Source organism: Triturus cristatus, chromosome 1_2 (assembly GCF_964204655.1).
Source record: "Triturus cristatus chromosome 1_2, aTriCri1.1, whole genome shotgun sequence".
In the NCBI taxonomy this organism is placed as follows: domain Eukaryota; kingdom Metazoa; phylum Chordata; class Amphibia; order Caudata; family Salamandridae; genus Triturus; species Triturus cristatus.
The window spans coordinates 322,623,788-322,641,748 of record NC_140580.1 but is presented as its reverse complement, the minus strand read 5'-3'; positions in this window follow the sequence as shown (position 1 = coordinate 322,641,748).

Below are 17,961 nucleotides of genomic sequence, written 5' to 3'. Positions count from 1 at the left end.
GAATCAAGATCCTAATTCTTCACCTTCATTGATATGGGACGCGTTTAAGGCTGATGCTCTTGGTTTCATTATCAATTTTGTCGATAAGAAAAAGAAAAAATCCCTTGCTCAACATAAATCCCTACTAGCAAATATTAAACGATTAGAACAATAATTCTATTTATCCGCTTCTGAACCTAACCTACAAGAACTTATTCGTGCAAAATTGGATTTCAACAAATTAACCACTGATAATGCTTCGTCTATTCTCTTACGTAGTAGTGCCCGCTATTATGGCGGACGCAATAAAACTGGTAAGCTTTTGGCCAATTACCTTAAAGTTCGGAAGGAACGTATGATAAAGATTCTATTCAAACTCCAGAGGGAAAACACCTTTTTAAAGAGCAGGATATATTGGGAGAGTTTGTGAAATTTGATAAGTCCTTTACATGCCGGAATCCCCTCTTTTTCCTTCTTTGATTGATACCTATCTTGTTACCCCTTCTCTCCGTGGAAATCTTGATTTCGATGGTCTTGAATCTGATCTTTCGACTATAGAAATAGCTAAATCCTTAAATTTACTTAAAAAACTGAAAAATCCGGCCCAGATGGATTTACGGTAGAATTTTATTTACACTGCTCAAATTTATTACTGCCCAAACTACTTCATCTTTTCGAATATTTTTTCAATACTAGGAAAACTGAGGGTACATTTTTAGAGGCTACAATTTGTTTAATCCATGAGGAAGGTCGTGATCCAAAGTTTTCTAAGAATTACCGCCCAATTTCCCTTGTAAACATGGATTATAAAATGTTTGTAAAATTGCTTGCCGTACGTATCGAACCACTTTTGCCTACTCTAATCAATCCAGAACAATGCGGTTTTGTGAAAGACAGATTAACCTCTGATAACTCTCAAATGTTTTTCAATGTCCTGAATCAATCATCCACCCTCTCTTATTCTCTCAATGCAATTACTGTTAATGCGGAGAAGGCTTTCAACAGAATTGATTGGTCATTTTTATTCAAAACTCTAACCTTGCATGGTTTAGGCCACAAATTTTTTTCCCCATATTTCTTTACTTTGCTCGTCACCTATTGCCTCTGTTTTAGTTAATGGCCTTATCTCACAATCTTTTCCATTGCAACGAGGTGTTCGCCAAGGATGTCCCTTATCCCCTCTTTTATTTGTCCTATCTTTTGAACCCATCTTGTATCATATTCGTCAAAATTCTTCTATTTCTGTTTTTTCTTACGGAGACTCTCATTTGAAATTGTCAGCCTACGTAGATGGTATTTTTCTTTTTATTTCCAACCCTGAAACTTCTATTCCCTCTCTATCTCAAGAATTTTCTGATTTTTCCTTGGTTTCTGGATACAAAATCAACCTCGATAAGACGGAAATCATGCCCATAACCAAATTCTGTCTTAAACACCAATTTAATTTAACTGGTTTTCGTTGGAACAACTCTAAAATGAAATACCTGGGAATTTTGTTTAATAACTCTATCTTAAACTCGGTTAAACTCAATATGAAAGAGACCTTAAATCCTGTTTTTAGCCTTCTTTCATCCTGGAATCCTCTTTTCCTCTCATGGTGGGGTCGTCTTGAGTCTATCAAAATGATGATTACTCCTATCTTATTATACATTCTCTCAATGATTCCCATCTGTATCCCTTCTACGTACTTCAAAAAATGTGACTCTCTTCTATCTAAATTTTTATGGCATAATAAGAAATCTATAATCTCATTGAAATCTCTCAAGAAATCAAAAGCTGATGGTGGTGTGAAGTTGCCTGACTTTCGACTTTATCATACAGCTTTTTGCTTGAAACATGCCTCCAAATGGCTTCTTACATTTGATACACCTTATATTTTTTTTGTGGGTTAAAATGAAAAGTGTTTGTTGTAGGAGAGTAGGGTCTGCAATCCTATGATCACCCAGATTTTTTGCTTTTGCTTCATTGGTTATGACTTTCCCCGGCTGTGGGCCTGCCAATCAGACCCACAGCCTAGCTGTTCTCTCTCGAAATTAACACACATGTACATTAGGTGCATCCACTAATTGGAACTGGGCCGCCTTGTCAGTCCCTGTCTCAGCATACCACAGGTATCCAGGGCATCGGTGTACCCAGGGCCTACCAGGGGCTGCAGCATGTATTATGCCACCCCTGGAATGGCCGCCCAAATCTGACTCAACTGGCTGCACGACAGCTGGGGCCACGTGGTGTAATCACCCGTTGCTGTAGGTGTAGTATTCCTACACCTAACCCTAAAATGGACACATGGATTCCTATCAGTCACTCCTATGGCAGGCCTTAACAATCCTGAAGGCAGAGTTCGGGGAATCATGTGGGATGGTGCTCTGGCGCGAGCTGAGCCCGTCGACGGCTTGCGGAACCAAGTCCTAATAGCCGTTCCGTGGTGACGCGGGCCAACTACCTTAAAATGCATTATAATCCTCGCGGTTATTTGCTAACGTTGGCATCGCATCACCCACACATGTCGAGTAAGGTGTCATACGAATTGGAATATGAACCCCTCGCCAATTCTGGCGACGGGGTTAGCATTCCACCCTTCTAGAGGGACACGACATGGAAGTAACCTTGAACCCCGGTGAAAGTTGACTCAAGCCTCAGCATCACAAAATGGATGCTGCCACCAGACACAAGTCTGACCTCCTGCTGCTGGGAGACCTTCCAGCGAGGGGAGCTTGGACAAAGGGTTTCCTGTCGAGGGCGGTGTTAGCACCATCCCAGACAGGGTTTGTGTATCCCAGGTAGGCAGGGCTGAAAGGAAGGTGATTGCAAGTGGCACCCCGGTGCTCACTGTGCATAGCCCGGCTCAAACCAGTTTCGGGGGCACACCAGCCCCTGAGCTGGGTCGAAGCCGGACAAAGGATAGGGGTGTAACCACCCCCCTCCTGGCCCCACCCATAGGTAGGACCTAGTCACGGGCCAGCCCCTTTTCCTAGAATAAAGGTGGGAGCGGGTCCCCTTCCCAAATTGGATAATTCTGAATCTTGAACTACTTTCCGCGAAAGGAACTCTTGACTTTTTCTGAAGACTCTCCCTTGTGGCTAAGGAGTAGCCACCCTGCACCAGCAGGCACCACCTAAGCGCTTGCGGTTTGCTGTACGTCTCTCCCACGGATCAAGACTGCCCAGCTCGGCGAGACCCGGGTTCCCTGCCATCTCTGACCTCTACCTACATCGTCAGCCCAGCTGAGATTCGTAGGTGTGACGAGACCTGCGGAACCGGCCATCTTCAGAACCTGCACGATGCTTATCTAGCGCGCCCACCGAGGGACCCTCGAGTGAGTGCACCTAGGGTTTGAGAAGCCCTAACCCTGAGCGGCTCCAGCACCGAAGTCTGCCTCCCCAGCATCCACGAGATCTGCGTGGGGGCCCTTCTGCTCCTTGCTGCTCACCGCGTTGTCCGACCACTCGCCGACCGGCTTGTGGCCCTCTTCACGACGCACCACGACAGTTTTCATCACCGGTCTGGTTGCTCCAGACTGGCTCTTGCTCCCCTTCAACAGAGGAGTACCTCGGACCCTCTTGGTCCACTCCAGACGCCATCTTGACTCCACCGCGTGGGCTTGCCACTGCCAAGATCCGCTGCCCCATTCCTGGGCCCAGCATCATCAACAGCAGACACCTTCGTGGGACAGCTCGCCCTCCATCCTGGTCGCCGCCGCGCCTCCTGGTCCGAGGAACAGCCGAGTCCGACGTCATCCACTCACCTGGTCGAGGTGACTTCAGCCGGTACCTTCCTGGTACCCCCCCCGATCGCTGGCTAGCGGTTGAGAACTGAGTCCCCTCTGCTTTCAGGTTTCCTTCATCACCGATCCAGGCTTGGATCTCGCTGAACATCGACACTGGTCGCCTGCCAGCAACTTCTTCTTTCAGGCTCCCGAGACTACAACAAGGACTCCCGACATCTTGCTGAACCCCACGCAGCTGCAGCCTCTGGCTAGGTAACTCGAGCATCTCGGTGCTCCATCGTAGGTTCACTCTACAAGTGTCCAGCTCCTTTCCCGTTTAGTCCAACTGATCGGATTCCTCCGGAATCAGTAACTTTAGACTCTTTAACCTCTCCCATTCCCACCTGCAGTGTAAATGGTTTCGTGCCTTCGGGCATTTGTGTAAATTGTGCGACTAGAAGTATTCTCCTAAGAGTTTTGTATTGTGCTTAGCTCCCTGACTCATAAAGAGCCAGGGTAGTCTTGTTATAAATAAATATCCTTTATTTTCATAACAACTTGTGTGGTGTCCTTTCACTTGGCGTTCAAGGGGTATATGTGATGGTAAACAGCTGGCTTAACACGCCCTCTAGAGTTTAGCCTGAAGACTGCTCTTGTCCACGCTACTAGGATAGCTGGTCTATAAGGTTGACTTACAACCAATCATCAATAAGGGTCGTTTGGAATGATACACAGTGATCACTAGAATAGTGAGCACTACATATCAGGCCAACTTCTCACATTGGTGAGCAGCGGTTGGGATTTGAGCTTGCTGTTGTTTTACCACACACGTATCCTAAGAATATCAAGTTGAAAGATCACATAAGTACCCAGGTACATATAACTTAACTTATAATACTCTGAGTTCTACTGAACCAGCTGTTGTAGTAAAACAGGGACTAGCACACCCTGACTATAACTCTTAGCAAGGGATCAGTAGGGAAACACATAGTGTAGGTAGGTGCATCACTTACACCTCACTAGAAAGCATGTCGGGCCACGGAGAGTCTGCAGAGACTCCCTTAGTGGTCATCGACCCTCCACAGGTCGTGTCACGATATGCAGCTCTTAGCTTCACGGAGATGAGACAATTGTATGCCTCCAGGAAGCTAAACCAGGGTTCTAACCCTACCATCACGTTTTTAATAGGTCTCTTAGAGACTTATGATGCTAGGAGGGCTTCTAACGCAGGCCCCCCTAATCCTGATGGGGACATGCCTCCCTTAGAGGGAACCCTTGGTGACCCTGACCTTGACCTCCATGGTGAGGAGGAAGAGGAAGAAGAGTTAGCAGGGGACGAGGCAGACGGAGGTCCAGTAGTAGTCAGTAGGCTCACAAGGACCAACTTAAGCAGGCATGAGAATGGAACTGGGGGAGCCCCGGGCCCACGCTTAAGCAGGCTTAACCTTGGGAACGGACGAGTTAGGTCTCTCTCGAGAGGCTCTAACAGATCTGTTCGAACACATGTTTCTCAGGCATCTTCTCAGAGAGGAATGACGTCCCCTCAGAGAAGGGAGCACGAAGCGAAGATGAGGGAAGTCAATCTGAGGATCGAGCGGGAAGAACTTGCCCTCGCCAAAGAAAGACTTGCCTTGGCCCGAGAACAGAAATTGAGTGGGTTAGATCCCACTGGTGGCAGCATTCTCATTAGAGAGAAAGACAGGGGTATAGATACTAGACACCCAAGTAAAATAGTGCCCCCCTTTAAACAAGGGGACGACATCCACAAGTGGATCACTGCTTTGGAGAGGGCCTGCACTGTCCGGTGCGTCCCCCCAAGTCAGTGGGCAGCTATACTGTGGCTCTCCTTTGAAGGTAAAGGACGAGACAAGCTCCTCACTACGAGAGCTGAGGATGCTAACAACTACCAAGTCCTGAAGAATACACTGATTGATGGGTTCGGCTTAACCACGGAGCAGTACCGGGTGCTGTTCCGAGACACCCAGAAAATTCAGTCTCAGGATTGGACTGACTTCGTCGATTGTGCCACTAAGGCTTTAGAAGGCTGGTTACTGGGTAGCAAGGTTACTGATTACACAGGATTGTACAATCTTATCATGAGAGAACAGATTTTAAACAACTGTCAGAACCAATTGTTGCATCAGCACCTTGTCGACTCGGAGCTGACCTCTCCCCAAGAATTGGGAAAGAAGGCAGACAGATGGGTCAGAACAAGGGTCAAGCAGAACCAGACTCAGAACCAGGGTGGTCAGAAGAAAGCAGACCAAAAGGGTAGTAACAAGAACGAACAAAATGACCAGAAGTCTTCGACAGGCCCCCAACAAACCAAAGAGGGTGGGGGTCAGGCTTCACAGCAGAAAAAGAAGACTCCAGAAGGCCAGTCAAAAAGGTGGTGCCAATACTGTAAAAGTAAGACTCACTGGTTTAGTGAGTGCATCAAGAAAGGAGGGCAAACTCCTGCCACTGCAGCCCCTAAGGCACCTGCACCCCCTAGTACAGTCAGCAGTGGTAGTGCGCCTCCCAAGGCATTAGTTGGGTTAACCTTGGGAACTGAGGGGTGTGACGACTTAGTTGGCACACTCACTCAGGCCGTCCTTGTCTGTACAGGGGATATGGATATGTCCCCTGATGCCAGTCCCAATACTTTGGGCAAATACAGGCAGACGCCTTTGATCAATGGAAAAGTGGCTCAGGCCTACAGGGACACTTGTGCCAGTGTCACCATGGTGACGCCTAACTTTGTGGACCCTGGACAGATCATGCTAGGTACCGATTACCTAGTGACCAATGCCAGCAATGTCACTACCACTCACAGTATGGCAGTTGTTGATTTCTCCTGGGAAGGGGTAAGTGGCCCGAAGAAAGTTGTGGTTAGTTCAGACCTCCCCGTAGAATGTCTGTTGGGCAATGATTTGGAAACGTCACAATGGTCAGAAGTGGAGCAGAGGACTCACATGGAAATGTTAGGCTTGCCAGCACATGTCCTTGCTGTGACCAGGTCACAGGCCAAAAGATGCCCCACTGAACAGGTGCTGGATCCTGGAAGAACGGACCAGACACCACCCAAGAAAAGGAGCAGTAAGGGTAAGGCCTCGCCTTCCCCCTTGCCCCAGGTCGTGGATCAAGTCTCTGAGGAGGCTGACCTTAAGGAACTGAGGGAAACTGAGCCAAAAGAGCTTGAACCTGGTCAGGTTGAGTTTCTGGGCTCAGGGGGACCCTCTAGGGAAGACCTGGGGAAGGCACAGTTAGACTGCCCCTCACTTGAACCCCTCAGACAGCAGGCTGCTGCTGAGGCTGCAGGGAACGCCACAGGTACCCACAAAGTGTACTGGGACGATGGACTCCTGTACTCCGAGGCAAGAGACCCCAAGCCTGGCGCGACCATGAGGCTGGTCGTCCCCTTGTCTCTGAGAGGTTTCCTTCTTACCTTGGCCCACGAGATTCCCCTTGCAGGTCACTTAGGCCAGAATAAGACTTGGTACAGAATTGTTCCACACTTTCACTGGCCCCACATGTCCGAAGATACGAAGGAGTTTTGTCGCTCCTGTGTCACTTGCCAAGCCAGTGGTAAGTCAGGTGGCACAACAAAGGCCCCCCTCATACCACTGCCGGTGGTGGGGGTACCCTTTGAACGAGTGGGGATCGACATTGTCGGACCAATGGAACCCCAGACAGTATCAGGGCACAAGTTTATACTAGTGGTGGTGGACCACGCCACCAGGTATCCTGAAGCTATTCCCCTTAGGACCACTACAGCACCTGTTGTGGCACGAGCCCTAGTTGGAGTGTTCTCCAGAGTGGGCTTCCCTAAGGAGGTTGTCTCTAACAGAGGTGCAAACTTCATGTCGGGATATCTGACTGCTATGTGGAAGGAGTGTGGTGTCAACTACAAATTCACCACACCCTATCACCCACAATGCAATGGGCTTGTTGAGAGATTCAACAGGACCCTAAAAGGGATGATTCATGGACTACCTGAGAAGCTTCGGCGGAGATGGGATGTCCTGATACCCTGCCTCTTGTTCGCCTACAGAGAGGTCCCGCAGAAGGGGGTTGGCTACAGCCCTTTTGAACTTCTGTTCGGACATCCTCTAAGGGGACCCCTTTGTTTGGTAAAGGAAGGATGGGAGAGACCTCTCAAAAAGCCGGCATCAAACATTGTGGACTATGTGCTCGGTCTCCGCTCGCGGATGGCTGAGTACATGGAAAAGGCATCTAAAAACCTTGAGGCGAGCCAAGAATTACAGAAAGCTTGGCACGACCAAAAGGCTGTCCTGACTGTGTATCAGCCTGGACAGAAGGTGTGGGTGCTGGAGCCAGTGGCCCCAGCAGCACTCAAAGACAAATGGTCTGGGCCCCACACAATCATTGAGCAAAAGGGAGAGGTCACCTACTTGGTAGACCTGGGAACTCCCCGGAGCCCCCACCGGGTGCTCCATGTAAACAGGCTCAAGGCATATGTCGACAGGGAGGGCATGGGCTTGCTCATGGCCACAGATGAGGGACAGGAGGAGGAGAGTGACCCTCTCCCGGACCTGCTCTCTCAGAACCCTGACGATGGGTCAGTAGATGGTGTTGTCTTTTGTGGCAGCCTCTCTGGACATCAACAACAGGATTGTAAACAGGTTCTTCAATCCTTCCGACATATGTTCTCTCTGACACCCAGTCAGACCAATTGGTGTACCCATGAGGTCGACACTGGGGACAGTCTGCCCGTAAAGAGTAAAATCTATCGACAGCCTGATCATGTCAGAGACTGCATCAAGACAGAGGTGCAGAAAATGTTGGAGCTGGGAGTCATTGAGCCCTCGGACAGCCCCTGGGCTAGTCCAGTAGTTCTCGTGCCAAAACCTCACACCCAGGGCGGTAAGAAAGATGAGGTTTTGCGTGGACTACCGAGGCCTCAATGCAGTCACTAAGACTGACGCCCACCCGATACCAAGAGCAGATGAACTTATAGACCGGTTGGCTTCGGCCAACTACTTAAGTACATTTGACCTGACAGCTGGGTATTGGCAAATCAGGTTAGCTGAGGAGGCCAAACCCAAAACAGCATTTTCTACCCCGGGTGGGCATTATCAGTTCGTGGTAATGCCCTTTGGTTTGAAAAATGCGCCTGCCACCTTCCAAAGGCTGGTGAATCGAGTTCTCACTGGGTTGGACGACTTATGTGCGGCATATCTGGACGATATCGCTGTCTTTAGCTCCACCTGGGAGGATCACCTGGTCCACCTGAGGAAAGTGTTAGAGGCTCTGCAGAAGGCAGGCCTCACAATCAAGGCCACCAAGTGCCAGATAGGGCAGACACAGGTTGTATACCTGGGCCACCTTGTAGGTGGAGGCCAGGTTCAGCCATTGGAGAGCAAAATACAGGCCATCCAGGACTGGGCTCCTCCAACCACCCAGACTCAGGTTCGAGCTTTCTTGGGCCTGACTGGTTATTACCGGAAATTTGTCAGAAATTATGGATCCATTGTGACCCCGCTAAACGATCTGACAAGTAAAAAGATGCCAAAAAAAGTTCAGTGGACAGCGAGCAGTCAAAAGGCATTCGATGACCTAAAGCAGGCCATGTGCACAGCACCTATCCTAAAGAGTCCAGACTACTCCAAAACATTCATTGTCCAAACAGATGCTTCGGAGTTGGGTGTGGGAGCTGTTTTATCTCAGCTGAATTTTGATGGTCATGACCAGCCCATAGCTTTTATTAGCAGGAGGCTGACCCCCAGAGAGAAGAATTGGTCAGCTATTGAGAGGGAGGCCTTTGCTGTGGTTTGGGCCCTGAAGAAGTTGAGGCCATACTTGTTTGGCACTCACTTCAAGATTCAGACCGACCATAAGCCCCTCTTGTGGCTAAATCAAATGAAGGGTGAAAACCCCAAACTACTTAGGTGGTCCATTTCCCTACAGGGGATGGACTTCACAGTGGAGCATAGACCTGGCACTGATCATGGGAATGCAGATGGGCTCTCCAGGTATTTCCACTTAGAGCAAGAAGACTCACCTGGTCAAGGTTAGCTTATTGTCCCAAAGTTTGGGGGGGGTCATGTAGGAGAGTAGGGTCTGCAATCCTATGGTCACCCAGATTTTTTGCTTTTGCTTCATTGGTTTACAACTTTCCCCGGCTGTGGGCCTGCCAATCAGACCCACAGCCTAGCTGTTCTCTCTCGAAATTAACACACATGTACTTTAGGTGCATCCACCAATTGGAACTGGGCCGCCTTATCAGTCCCTGTATCAGCATACCACAGGTATCCAGGGCATCGGTGTACCCAGGGCCTACCAGGGGCTGCAGCATGTATTATGCCACCCCTGGATGGCCACCCAAATCTGACACAACTGGCTGCACGACAGCTGGGGCAAGGTGGTGTAATCACCCATTGCTGTAGGTGTAGTATTCCTATACCTAACCCTAAAATGGACACATGGATTCCTATCAGTCACTCCTATGGCAGGCCTTAACAATCCTGAAGGCAGAGTGCGGGGAATCATGTGGGATGGTGCTCTGGCGCGAGCTGAGCCCGTCGACGGCTTGCGGAACCAAGTCCTAATAGCCGTTCCATGGTGACGCGGGCCAACTACCTTAAAATGCATTATAATCCTTGCGGTTATTTGCTAACGTTGGCATCGCATCACCCACACATGTCGAGTAAGGTGTCATACGAATTGGAATACGAACCCCTCGCCAATTCTGGCGACGGGGTTAGCATTCCACCCTTCTAGAGGGACACGACATGGAAGTAACCTTGAACCCCGGTTAAAGTTGACTCAAGCCTCAGCATCACAAAATGGATGCTGCCACCAGACACAAGTCTGACCTCCTGCTGCTGGGAGACCTTCCAGCGAGGGGAGCTTGGACAAAGGGTTTCCTGTCGAGGGCGGTGTTAGCACCATCCCAGACAGGGTTTGTGTATCCCAGGTAGGCAGGGCTGAAAGGAAGGTGATTGCAAGTGGCACCCCGGTGCTCACTGTGCATAGCCCGGCTCAAATCAGTTTCGGGGGCACACCAGCCCCTGAGCTGGGGCGAAGCCGGACAAAGGATAGGGGTGTAACCACCCCCCTCCTGGCTCCACCCATAGGTAGGACCTAGTCACGGGCCAGCCCCTTTTCCTAGAATAAAGGTGGGAGCGGGTCCCCTTCCCAAATTGGATAATTCTGAATCTTGCACTACTTTCCGCGAAAGGAACTCTTGACTTTTTCTGAAGACTCTCCCTTGTGGCTAAGGAGTAGCCACCCTGCACCAGCAGGCACCACCTAAGCGCTTGCGGTTTCCTGTACGTCTCTCCCACGGATCAAGACTGCCCAGCTCGACGAGACCCGGGTTCCCTGCCATCTCTGACCTCTACCTACATCGGCAGCCCAGCTGAGATTCGTAGGTGTGACGAGACCTGCGGGACCGGCCATCTTCAGAACCTGCACGACGCTTATCTAGCGCACCCACCGAGGGACCCTCGAGTGAGTGCACCTAGGGTTTGAGAAGCCCTAACCCTGAGCGGCTCCAGCACCGAAGTCTGCCTCCCCAGCATCCACGAGATCTGCGTGGGGGCCCTTCTGCTCCTTGCTGCTCACCGCGTTGTCCGACCACTCGCCGACCGGCTTGTGGCCCTCTTCACGATGCACCACGACAGTTTTCATCACCGGTCTGGTTGCTCCAGACTGGCTCTTGCTCCCCTTCAACCTCGGACCCTCTTGGTCCACTCCAGATGCCATCTTGACTCCACCGCGTGGGCTTGCCACTGCCAAGATCCGCTGCCCCATTCCTGGGCCCAGCATCATCGACAGCAGACACCTTCGTGGGACAGCTCGCCCTCCATCCTGGTCGCCGCCGCGCCTCCTGGTCCGAGGAACAGCCGAGTCCGACGTCATCCACTCACCTGGTCGAGGTGACTTCAGCTGGTACCTTCCTGGTACCCCCCCCCGATCGCTGGCTAGCGGTTGAGAACTGAGTCCCCTCTGCTTTCAGGTTTCCTTCATCACCGATCCAGGCTTGGATCTTGCTGAACATCGACACTGGTCGCCTGCCAGCAACTTCTTCTTTCAGGCTCCCGAGACTACAACAAGGACTCCCGACATCTTGCTGAACCCCACGCAGCTGCAGCCTCTGGCTAGGTAACTCGAGCATCTCGGTGCTCCATCGTAGGTTCACTCTACAAGTGTCCAGCTCCTTTCCCGTTTAGTCCAACTGATCGGATTCCTCCGGAATCAGTAACTTTAGACTCTTTAACCTCTCCCATTCCACTTGCAGTGTAAATGGTTTCGTGCCTTCGGGCATTTGTGTAAATTGTGCGACTAGAAGTATTCTCCTAAGAGTTTTGTATTGTGCTTAGCTCCCTGACTCATAAAGAGCCAGGGTAGTCTTGTTATAAATAAATATCCTTTATTTTCATAACAACTTGTGTGGTGTCCTTTCACTTGGCGTTCAAGGGGTATATGTGATGGTAAACAGCTGGCTTAACACGCCCTCTAGACTTTAGCCTGAAGACTGCTCTTGTCCACGCTACTAGGATAGCTGGTCTATAAGGTTGACTTACAACCAATCATCAATAAGGGTCGTTTGGAATGATACACAGTGATCACTAGAATAGTGAGCACTACATATCAGGCCAACTTCTCACATTTGTATCCCAAAAGAAAGAAGAGAGTTGAACTGCTGGTAGAGTCAAGAGCAAAGATAAAGAGTCCAGTGATTATTTAACTTGGGCCGCCATAACCGAGCCTGATAGCAATACTAAAAAGCAAGGTGACAGTTCGGCAATACAGGCATTTGCCAGGAAGGGCCATTTATTGAAGGGAATATTGGCAACCCTATTACTGCAGGCAATATCACAACAATAAAGTTGTCCCTGCAATCTGTTTATTTAAGACAATTCTACCGTCTACCTTATATCTCCAAAACAGGGGAATTTTATCCGTAACGGCAAAAGAGTGAGTCGAATACCATCTAGAGACGACAAAATAGATTCCTACGTTTAGTGGAATTTGGGAAAGTACCGGGTTCCCCTCCTACCACCATCTAAGCAAGAGACAACTTTTTTCTGGGTCTCTGAATTTTATCTGATAACAATGAAATAATTTCTGTCCTGAAGAAGGTGAAGAAACTTTGTGTTGAAACGCCGCGTCAACATTTTTTACTTTAATGAAACAATTTTAATTTGTATTTGATATTGTCTTCTGTAACAATGAAGTGAATATGAATGCTATTCATGTAATCAAAAAAGGTTTTTGGGTTATAAATACATTTAAAGATACATGAATGATCATTTCATGAAAGTATATTTGAACTTTATTTTTTAATCTAGCTATTAAGGTTTTTTTATATGAATGTATTATGTTTTTAGATAAATATTTTAACTATGAGTACATGATTGTTTTTTGTAGTGATTAACTTTGGTGCATTCTACCTTTATCTTTTTTCTATTGGCATAACACTGGGAGTCTTTCAATTGTGTTCTTACAAGTACTTATATCACATGGTCCAAGTAAGAGGTTTTAATAACAACTTGTATTTTCATTATGTTTAAAATTTGATCTCTTTGAAAAAGGATTGCTCTCTTTTTGTGTTAAAATGGAAAAAACTCTCTTTGCTCCTTTCTCCATAAAGGAAGTTCTTTCCTTTACTGCAAAGACTAGTATTACGTCTCTCCAATTATTTCAGCATACCTGTTTTTACTAAGACCTTATTACCAACCTTCACTCTCTACTATAGAATCTTTCTTACAATCTTCCTTATGGTATAATCGTCTTATTACTATAAACAATAGATCTCTATACTGGAAATCTTGGAGAACTTGGAGTATTGTATAGATCCGAGATATGTTTGATGGTTTGACTCCTTGTTCTTTCCCTAAATTTCAAGCGTCTTTCAAATGTGCACGCTCCTTCTGGCAGAAATTCTCAACTCGCATGGGAATCATTCTGGATATCTTCTACTCCCTCCCCTCTGAAGCTTCCCCATCGTTAACTGATCCTTTTTTAAAATTATTGTTGCGGTTTCCAAAGGCTTCTTTGATCTATAAATATCTTTCCTCTCCAGACCCTACTCACTCTAAAACAAATTTGGAGCTTGCTTGGGAAACTGATTTGGGCTGTACTTGGAGCGTTGATTTCTTGAAAAAGTTTTGGACAAGATCATTAACAATCTCTAGGTCTGCTTCTATTACTCAATCTATGTTCTTTCTTTATAACCGACTCTACTTTACTCCCATATCAATAGCTAAATGTTCTCCCACAAACAATGACTCTTGTTGGACATGCAACTCCCATTCTGCTGACTTGTTACATCCTTTATTCTTATGTCCCACTGTAGCCTTCTTCTGGGTGGATACTGGATCTCTTATATCTAAAAAAAATCATTTATGCCTAGCCCTGACCAATGATATCCTTTTTGTAGGTGGTTTAATAGAGTCTTTAGCTCCATCTTCACATGAAAAAAGGTTACTTGATCTTAAGTTAAGTCATGGTGGAATAACCTTTGCCACTATCATAGATTAGATGCTGATTTTGCCTCATCTCATAATCCACTTGTTAGAGATGTATATTGGTTACCATTAACCACTTATTTAAATAAAGTTGCAAAAAAAGAAGTTATATCCTTAATACGTTCTGAAAATTTTAGACCTCCGTAAGATGTTATTTCTCTACCTGTTACTGTATATCAGTTCATATCACTATTTATTGGTATGTTAATTACTTCTTCATTGATTATTAATATGCATGGTAATTCGATCTTCAGTTATTGAATTATGTTACATCCCTTACCCCTTTCCTTCCTCTCATAATGTAAAACTGTAAACTTCTTTTTATTTCTCTCAGTATGCCCTTCATATTTGTTGTTATATACTCCTAGATATTTTATATGGCGTACTGTTTTGTAATTAATTTTTTGTTCTAAATAAAGCTTTTTAAACTTAAAAAGAAATTGTTAGAAGTTTAAAACTGGTCCAAAAGTCTGCAGTTTCAGGCTGGGAGACATGCGTTACTCTGTCACACTTGTGGTGACACAATATGTGCTGCAGTCCATGAGGGACAGTTTAACTTACAGGCACTGGGTACCACATATACAATATTCTAGGGACTTAGAAGTAAGTTAACCCATGCAAATTGGGAATAAACCAATTAAACATACACATTTGAGGGTCAGAGCACATGCACTGAGCCTTGCTCAGCAGGGCCCACTGCATCAGAGTCAATACACCAGTACCTAACAGTAAAGATATGGGCAAAAAATAGAGATGAATCTGCAAAAAGCAATTTCCTCACATGGATCAGATGGACTTATGATTTTGCATGTCCCTATTTTTTCTATGTGAAGAGGCCCTGTAGCAGATATTGCTCTTAAAAATTGCTCTTCGCTATAGCTAAAACAGAGTCAAGGCACTATTCTCTACATTCTATTCTCAAAGCAGAGATCCCCTCCAGTGTGCATGGGATCACTTTGATTCAGAGTCGTTGGTGCACTATCATATGTAAGTAGTTATAAGTATAGGTTCCTGGGAAAGCTTAGGTGTGGGGTATTGAGGCTTTGTCCTCCATCTTGCACATCTGCCAGAACAGTGAGGAATTTAGGAATAGTGTTTCTTTTCTAAAGAGGCAATAAATAAATGAGAATATCACTCGAATTTGTGTTCAAGACCCTCATTCAGAGTTGGGTCATTTAAAAGCCCTGTGAACCACCTATTTAAAAGTCATTACTGCACATTGCAGTTTTACACCCTGGTGGTCTTACTCAGAGATTACATAGTTTGCATGTCAGAGTGGGGGATAACATGCAGTGTTACCAATACATAAAAACATATGTGAAATATTTTACCCTCGCAAATGCCTCTGTGTTGCGCCAGGATAAATATGTTTGAGAAAAATCAAGGAAATGTGCACTGTAATTAGAATCTACTACTGACTACATCTACAGTTTACGTGCTGTTTAAGATGAAACAAGGGTCTCAGGATGGTACTATCAAGGTACTAAGAACTATCTCCTCTACATGAGGCATACTTACTTCTAAATGTGCTTGTTTCTCAACAGGTCTCGGTCTTCTGCGTGGCTGTCTTTGTTCTATACGAGTCTTATAAACTTGGTAGATCATTGCACCTGAACACACTCTTAAATCTTCCCTAACTTTGTATTCAAAGCACAGATTTTTAGACCTGCTTGCCCAATCTAAACATAGGAAAATTAATAATGAGGATCACGTAGTCCTGTGGACTTTGTCTACTTTGAAGGTATGCCTGTGTGATGTTCTTTTCAAGAAAGGCGCTGGGAAGCACTTAGTCCTTTCTACCATAGCAAATTTATTAAAGAAACTTAAGTCCAAGAGCCCAAAGTTTTTATTAAGAGCCTGTGCTGGCTTTGCTGAATACCAAGACAGCGTAGTCTTGATTCCACCTTGGAGAAGCGCAATTTAGACTCCACCGTTACATGTCACATAAATACCCTTATGTACCTACATGTGACACTATATTTACTCTGTGCCATAACTTTATAAACGTGTGTGAACATTTAAACACATTACTGAAATGTATTTAAGTAGAAACTTGAATTTTATAAATGTGTGCGCTAATGTTCAGTTCAGGGTGAAGACATGTATTCTGTATTCACGTTTGCATTTACACTTTAAGTCACATTTGCATATTTTCTGAAAGTCGTATTTGAAAATGTAATCACGAAAACCTTTATTCATGTTTGCATTTGTTCCTGAGTAACATGTGCAGAAGTATAACCATGTATTGGAAGTGCAAATTCAAATGTGTGATTAAAGTTAGACTGACCAAAGGCCTTAATTCCAAAATGTACTGCATGGTTTCTTTTGCAGCTGCATCCTCAATGTTTCATTAGATAGAGAAAGGAGTATTGTTGTCTGTACTAGTTTGTTGACGGTAAGGCCTGAGGAGAGACAACTTGTCAAGAAACGTGAACATCGCATTAACAGATGCAGCCTCCAGTTCTTCGCGCACCAGGAATAAGGAATGCTCAAGATTGCAGTAACTGTCCAAGTTCTGTGGGACAGGAAAGTCTGGTAATGTAGCAAATGCACAACATGAGAGAAATAATTGGTTTCCTCATGATGTGGGATGAAATATGATTGTTGTTGAAGTTTTTTGGGTATTAATTAGTGATTGTACTGTTAGAAGTTAGAGCAGATTCCCTCAGACTTTGAGTGGTACAAACCTTAATGCTTCCTTTATTCTTGCAAGTGTGAATCTTCATGCTACACACTCATTCCAATTTTGGAAGACTTCCACTGGAGTCTTTACTATGCTGACATCTTAACGCATTTCCAAATTTCCTTGAGACCCTTGATCAGATGAGTTTATAACTTATTCATGTTTACGAGAGAGAATCAGAGTTTCTTTAAGTAACAACTATTACTATTTCTCAGTTTTTGTATTGCTGTGGCTTTTACTATTTCATATGTTATTCTACTGAGACAAAACCTGTTGTGATATTTCAGTTTGCCCGCCGTAATTCTGTATCTTTTTAATACCCTCTTGACATGCATATATACTGGACTGATTATTGATTGGTAATAAACTACTTAGATTCAATCACCAATTCCTGGTCCTTATTGTGGGGCCAAATGGGATTCACAAAAGTGCAATTGTTTTTTTTATTGCTAACTCCCTTTGCGTCTCGATCAACTTAAAAAGATTAATCAGATGAGAGATTGTAAATCACGCACCTACACACTCTCAGATGGTAGCTTGTCAGATGGTTTAGTTATTGAGGCAGACGGAGTTACTGTATCAATGTGAGAGAATCCAGTCTTGCCCAAACCCAGTCCAACCCCCTAAAGCTCATGTCTCGAGTCAAAGGATTGGAAGTATTCCATCAGTTCAGAAGAGAGTTGTAACAGCGGAGGAGTGAGTATCAATAGGGTCACTTGGTGCAATTGCTTATGTCTAGCTTGCGGTGTTTTGCAGAGATTGCGTGGTGTGATACGGTGATGTTTTAAGTTGTTGTACGGGTGTGAAGCTCTTAATGCAAAGAAGTTGAAGTGGTTATCAGGCTCGACATAGCCTAAGGTCCCAGGATAGCAATAAGTTAACATTGTAGAAAACACTGTATTGTATTTGTTTGCTAAGTTTTTTGGTGCTTGTCGTGAGTTACATTCAATGGCAAAATTGAGATAGGGACATTTATCTTTGAGTGAGAGTAAGATGTGGTTGGTGTGGTGGATCCTTTTGTGCAGGGGTGAAGCTACACTAACTCAGGAGATTCCCAGCTGGCCGAGTTTTCACTCGAGTGTGAGTCAAAGTAGGCCAGAAAGTGTCGCTTCGGA